This window comes from Oncorhynchus kisutch, unplaced genomic scaffold (assembly GCF_002021735.2).
Source record: "Oncorhynchus kisutch isolate 150728-3 unplaced genomic scaffold, Okis_V2 scaffold1703, whole genome shotgun sequence".
NCBI classification, from domain to species: Eukaryota; Metazoa; Chordata; class Actinopteri; order Salmoniformes; family Salmonidae; genus Oncorhynchus; species Oncorhynchus kisutch.
The window spans coordinates 32,501-39,076 of record NW_022263648.1 but is presented as its reverse complement, the minus strand read 5'-3'; the positions used below and the strand labels follow the sequence as shown (position 1 = coordinate 39,076).

General features: G+C 39.6%; 1 protein-coding gene across 1 annotated transcript in view; it reads right to left on the bottom strand.

Annotated features, from left to right (window-relative positions):
• Positions 1–5,981: 5,981 nt before the first annotated feature.
• The window catches only part of LOC116367568 (tripartite motif-containing protein 16-like), a 12,766-nt gene continuing 12,171 nt past the window's right edge, over positions 5,982–6,576 (bottom strand). The window contains exon 6 of the mRNA XM_031818903.1: positions 5,982–6,576. This exon is cut by the window's right edge and continues 1,203 nt beyond it. The gene's annotated coding sequence lies outside the window, so the exon portion shown is untranslated.

Genomic DNA, 6,576 nt, shown 5'->3' with positions numbered 1-6,576 from the left:
TAAATTCAGGATGAAGGGCAGAGAGAATCCCTGGTTTACTGAGGAACGTACTAAAATCATAAGGGAACTAAATGCTACGTGGGATAAAGCAAGAGGGTCTGGTTCAGCAGATGATTGGATGGCTTTTAAACGTCTGAAATATGGGTGTGGCTTTGATCTGAAAAGTGAAAGCAGACCACTACCTGAAATCTACTTCAGATCATTTAAATAATCCCTCCACATTCTGACAAGTAGTGAAAGGTTTGGAGTGAAAAGAAGATTCACAGCTTCCCAAACTATTGTTGGTCGACACTCAGGAAGTAACTGAGAGAACCTCCATTCTGAAGGCCTTGAATCAGCATTTTATAGATGCAGGCAGTTTATTTAAAAATGCTTTTGTACTGCCTCTCCTGAAAGGTGGAGATCCTTCGCTACTTGACAACTATCGTCCCAAATCAAAACCGTCTGTTCTGTCAAAGGTCCTGGAGTCCTTAGTTAGTAGGTCCTGGAGTCCTTAGTTAGTAGGTCCTGGAGTCCTTAGTTAGTAGGTCCTGGAGTCCTTAGTTAGTAGGTCCTGGAGTCCTTAGTTAGAAGGTCCTGGAGTCCTTAGTTAGTAGGTCCTGGAGTCCTTAGTTAGTAGGTCCTGGAGTCCTTAGTTAGTAGGTCCTGGAGTCCTTAGTTAGTAGGTCCTGGAGTCCTTAGTTAGTAGGTCCTGGAGTCCTTAGTTAGTAGGTCCTGGAGTCCTTAGTAGGTCCTGGAGTCCTTAGTTAGTAGGCAGCTAAAGGCCTCCAAGAAAACAACTTCTTTAATGCAGTCAGGCTTTAGGTCTGGACACAGCACTGTTTAAGCTACATGGAGGGTTTTACATGGATGCAGTCAGGCTTTAGGTCTGGACACAGCACTGTTTCAGCTACATGGAGGGTTTTACATGGATGCAGTCAGGCTTTAGGTCTGGACACAGCACTGTTTCAGCAACATGGACGGTTTTACATGGATGCAGTCAGGCTTTAGGTCTGGACACAGCACTGTTTCAGCAACATGGACGGTTTTACATGGATGCAGTTAGGCTTTAGGTCTGGACACAGCACTGTTTCAGCAACATGGACGGTTTTACATGGATGCAGTCAGGCTTTAGGTCTGGACACAGCACTGTTTCAGCAACATGGACGGTTTTACATGGATGCAGTCAGGCTTTAGGTCTGGACACAGCACTGTTTCAGCTACATGGAGGGTTTTACATGGATGCAGTCAGGCTTTAGGTCTGGACACAGCACTGTTTCAGCAACATGGACGGTTTTACATGGATGCAGTCAGGCTTTAGGTCTGGACACAGCACTGTTTCAGCAACATGGACGGTTTTACATGGATGCAGTCAGGCTTTAGGTCCGGACACAGCACTGTTTCAGCAACATGGAGGGTTTTACATGGATGCAGTCAGGCTTTAGGTCTGGCCACAGCACTGTTTCAGCAACATGGACGGTTTTACATGGATGCAGTCAGGCTTTAGGTCTGGACACAGCACTGTTTCAGCAACATGGACGGTTTTACATGGATGCAGTTAGGCTTTAGGTCTGGACACAGCACTGTTTCAGCAACATGGACGGTTTTACATGGATGCAGTCAGGCTTTAGGTCTGGACACAGCACTGTTTCAGCAACATGGACGGTTTTACATGGATGCAGTCAGGCTTTAGGTCTGGACACAGCACTGTTTCAGCAACATGGAGGGTTTTACATGGATGCAGTCAGGCTTTAGGTCTGGCCACAGCACTGTTTCAGCAACATGGACGGTTTTAAGTGACATCCACTGTGCTCTTGACAAGAAGTGTGTCTGTCTTTATTGATTTTTCCAAGGCTTTTGACACTGGAACATGCTGTGTTAGTGCAAAGGTTAAAATGTTGTGGAATTACAAGTCATGATCTAGATTGGTTAATAAATTACCTATCAAATCATACACAACTCCATAGAGTTGTGCTCAGGTGTTCCGCAAGGTTCTATTTTGGGACCACTGTTCCTTTTTGTATACAGCACTGTTTCAGCAACATGGAGGGTTTTACATGGATGCAGTCAGGCTTTAGTTCTGGCCACAGCACTGTTTCAGCAACATGGACGGCAGGTATGATGTACATTACTGGCATCAGGCTTGTTTTTCTCTGGAGGCCAGGAAGGAGCTGGTATGATGTACATTACTGGCGGTTTTAGATTTTAGTGATGTTATATATATGCAGGCCTCAGCCACGACCCTGAGAGCACTTGATTCAGTGTATCATGCAGCCCTCAGGTTCATTACAAATCAGAAACGTCTAACACATCATTGTGATCTCTACAGCGCTGTTGGCTGGTGGTCATCTACCTTGCGTAGGTTTAAACACTGGTATGCACTGATTTATAAGGCCATATTGTAGGTTTAAACACTGGTATACAGTGATTTATAAGCCCATATTGTAGGTTTAACCACTGGTATACACTGATTTATAAGGCCATATTGTAGGCTTAAACACTGGTATACACTGATTTATAAGGCCATATTGTAGGCTTAAACACGGGTATACACTGATTTATAAGGACATATTGTAGGCTTAAACACGGGTATACACTGATTTATAAGGCCATATTGTAGGCTTAAACACGGGTATACACTGATTTATAAGGCCATATTGTAGGCTTAAACACGGGTATACACTGATTTATAAGGCCATATTGTAGGCTTAAACACTGATATACACTGATTTATAAGGCCATATTGTAGGCTTAAACACTGATATACACTGATTTATAAGGCCATATTGTAGTCTTAAACACGGGTATACACTGATTTATAAGGTCATATTGTAGGCTTAAACACGGGTATACACTGATTTATAAGGTCATATTGTAGGCTTAAACACGGGTATACACTGATTTATAAGGTCATATTGTAGGCTTAAACACGGGTATACACTGATTTATAAGGCCATATTGTAGGCTTAAACACGGGTATACACTGATTATTATTGGGTAAAATGCCATAGTTATTTTTTAGTCAGGTCAGTAAATAAATATAAATTACGGTCCCATTCTGATTTGCTTCTAACAGAACCAAGAGGTAGAACAGGTCCTGGTGGAAATAGTTCTAGTTACTAAGCAACGTGGTGTATAGTGTTGTTTAATGTTGTGTTAAAGCACACTGCAGTCCCTTTTACTAAGCAACGTGGTTCTGGAATTCTCTCCTGAACATTTTAAAATGTGATGATCTAGTTTCCTTGGTGGAGTTTAAACACTTGATCGATGTCTATATCATAGAAGAGTGTTATTGTCTTTAGGCCAGCTGTTATTAGTCAAGATGTTTGTGTTTGTAATGTAATATGTAATTGTTGTACTGTATGTGTGTTTATAGTGTTGTTTAATGTTGTGTTAAATAAAGGTAAAATATAAACTATAATAGAAAATCAATACAGATACTGTATGTAGAACCATAGTAAAGACCAGTATGGACTATCAATACAGATACTGTATGTAGAACCATAGTAAAGACCAGTATGGACTATCAATACAGATACTGTATGTAGAACCATAGTAAAGACCAGTATGGACTATCAATACAGGTACTGTATGTAGAACCATAGTAAAGACCAGTATGGACTATCAATACAGATACTGTATGTAGAACCATAGTAAAGACCAGTATGGACTATCAATACAGATACTGTATGTAGAACCATAGTAAAGACCAGTATGGACTATCAATACAGGTACTGTATGTAGAACCATAGTAAAGACCAGTATGGACTATCAATACAGATACTGTATGTAGAACCATAGTAAAGACCAGTATGGACTATCAATACAGATACTGTATGTAGAACCATAGTAAAGACCAGTATGGACTATCAATACAGATACTGTATGTAGAACCATAGTAAAGACCAGTATGGACTATCAATACAGATACTGTATGTAGAACCATAGTATAGACCAGTATGGACTATCAATACAGATACTGTATGTAGAACCATAGTAAAGACCAGTATGGACTATCAATACAGGTACTGTATGTAGAACCATAGTAAAGACCAGTATGGACTATCAATACAGGTACTGTATGTAGAACCATAGTAAAGACCTGTATGGACTATCAATACAGGTACTGTATGTAGAACCATAGTAAAGACCAGTATGGACTATCAATACAGGTACTGTATGTAGAACCATAGTAAAGACCAGTATGGACTATCAATACAGGTACTGTATGTAGAACCATAGTAAAGACCAGTATGGACTATCAATACAGATACTGTATGTAGAACCATAGTAAAGACCAGTATGGACTATCAATACAGATACTGTATGTAGAACCATAGTAAAGACCAGTATGGACTATCAATACAGATACTGTATGTAGAACCATAGTAAAGACCAGTATGGACTATCAATACAGGTGCTGTATGTAGAACCATAGTAAAGACCAGTATGGACTATCAATACAGATACTGTATGTAGAACCATAGTAAAGACCAGTATGGACTATCAATACAGATACTGTATGTAGAACCATAGTAAAGACCAGTATGGACTATCAATACAGGTACTGTATGTAGAACCATAGTAAAGACCAGTATGGACTATCAATACAGATACTGTATGTAGAACCATAGTAAAGACCAGTATGGACTATCAATACAGATACTGTATGTAGAACCATAGTAAAGACCAGTATGGACTATCAATACAGATACTGTATGTAGAACCATAGTAAAGACCAGTATGGACTATCAATACAGGTACTGTATGTAGAACCATAGTAAAGACCAGTATGGACTATCAATACAGGTACTGTATGTAGAACCATAGTAAAGACCAGTATGGACTATCAATACAGATACTGTATGTAGAACCATAGTAAAGACCAGTATGGACTATCAATACAGATACTGTATGTAGAACCATAGTAAAGACCAGTATGGACTATCAATACAGATACTGTATGTAGAACCATAGTAAAGACCAGTATGGACTATCAATACAGGTACTGTATGTAGAACCATAGTAAAGACCAGTATGGACTATCAATACAGGTACTGTATGTAGAACCATAGTAAAGACCAGTATGGACTATCAATACAGATACTGTATGTAGAACCATAGTAAAGACCAGTATGGACTATCAATACAGATACTGTATGTAGAACCATAGTAAAGACCAGTATGGACTATCAATACAGATACTGTATGTAGAACCATAGTAAAGACCAGTATGGACTATCAATACAGGTACTGTATGTAGAACCATAGTAAAGACCAGTATGGACTATCAATACAGATACTGTATGTAGAACCATAGTAAAGACCAGTATGGACTATCAATACAGATACTGTATGTAGAACCATAGTAAAGACCAGTATGGACTATCAATACAGGTACTGTATGTAGAACCATAGTAAAGACCAGTATGGACTATCAATACAGATACTGTATGTAGAACCATAGTAAAGACCAGTATGGACTATCAATACAGATACTGTATGTAGAACCATAGTAAAGACCAGTATGGACTATCAATACAGGTACTGTATGTAGAACCATAGTAAAGACCAGTATGGACTATCAATACAAAGTGACCATTTAGAATGAGGCCCAGTTCAATGAGAGGAAGTCTTAACAGAACTGGGGATGACAGACAGGAAGTGGGTGGGTGGAGATCTAATATATTTTTGTGCCAAACACTAAAGCATGATATTGTAATAAATCTACACCCTTTTCCCTACGTAGAACACTACTTTAGACCTGGTCAGAAGCACCGTAGTGCACTACGTAGGGAATAGGGAACCATTTGGAACAGAGACAGTAATTCCCCTGAACATCTTCCTCTTCTGGTTTCTTGAACAGCCCTTCACTCCTCCCCTCTTCCTCCCCTCCTCCCTTTTCATTCTATTCTATCAGCCACACCACTAGCTCACCTCCACACAATACATTTACAAGTTAAAGACACACCTTGGAATAAATAACAAAGGAAAACTATTACTAGATGAAGTTGAGTGTTTTTTATTATTTCCCATCACCATAAATCATATTTAATCACTGAACAGAAGCAGACCTAACTTCATCTGTTCCTGACTCTGGATAGTGGATTAAAAAGACCATCAATCTCCAATGATATTAAAGTACTATTCTGAACATTACTGATATACTGAGTGGCAAGTCAAGATATCTGCTGGTTTTATTGTTTGGTCAACAGCACCACCTGCTGGACAGGTTTAATGTTGCTGGACTGAGCAGTATGGGAGGATGAAAGATGACACATTTAGGGCCGGTTTCCTGGACATCTACATTGAACATACTGTTTAGTCCAGGACTAGGATTCATCTGTGTCTGGGAAACCAGACCATATAGTTTAGTAGAAAGTAAGTGATACCAGCTTGTAGTGGGCTGACTAGTCCTGAATTGTCCTTTAGTTCCTGGACCATTTTCCATGCAGCTCCAGGTGACAGAGAACACATCAATTAGGACCGAGCCAACAAGCTGATCAATGATACTGAGGAGAATTACATAGAGACAGAGAACCAACTGAGAAAACATATCAATGGTTCTGAATGACAACCAATATACATCAACACTAG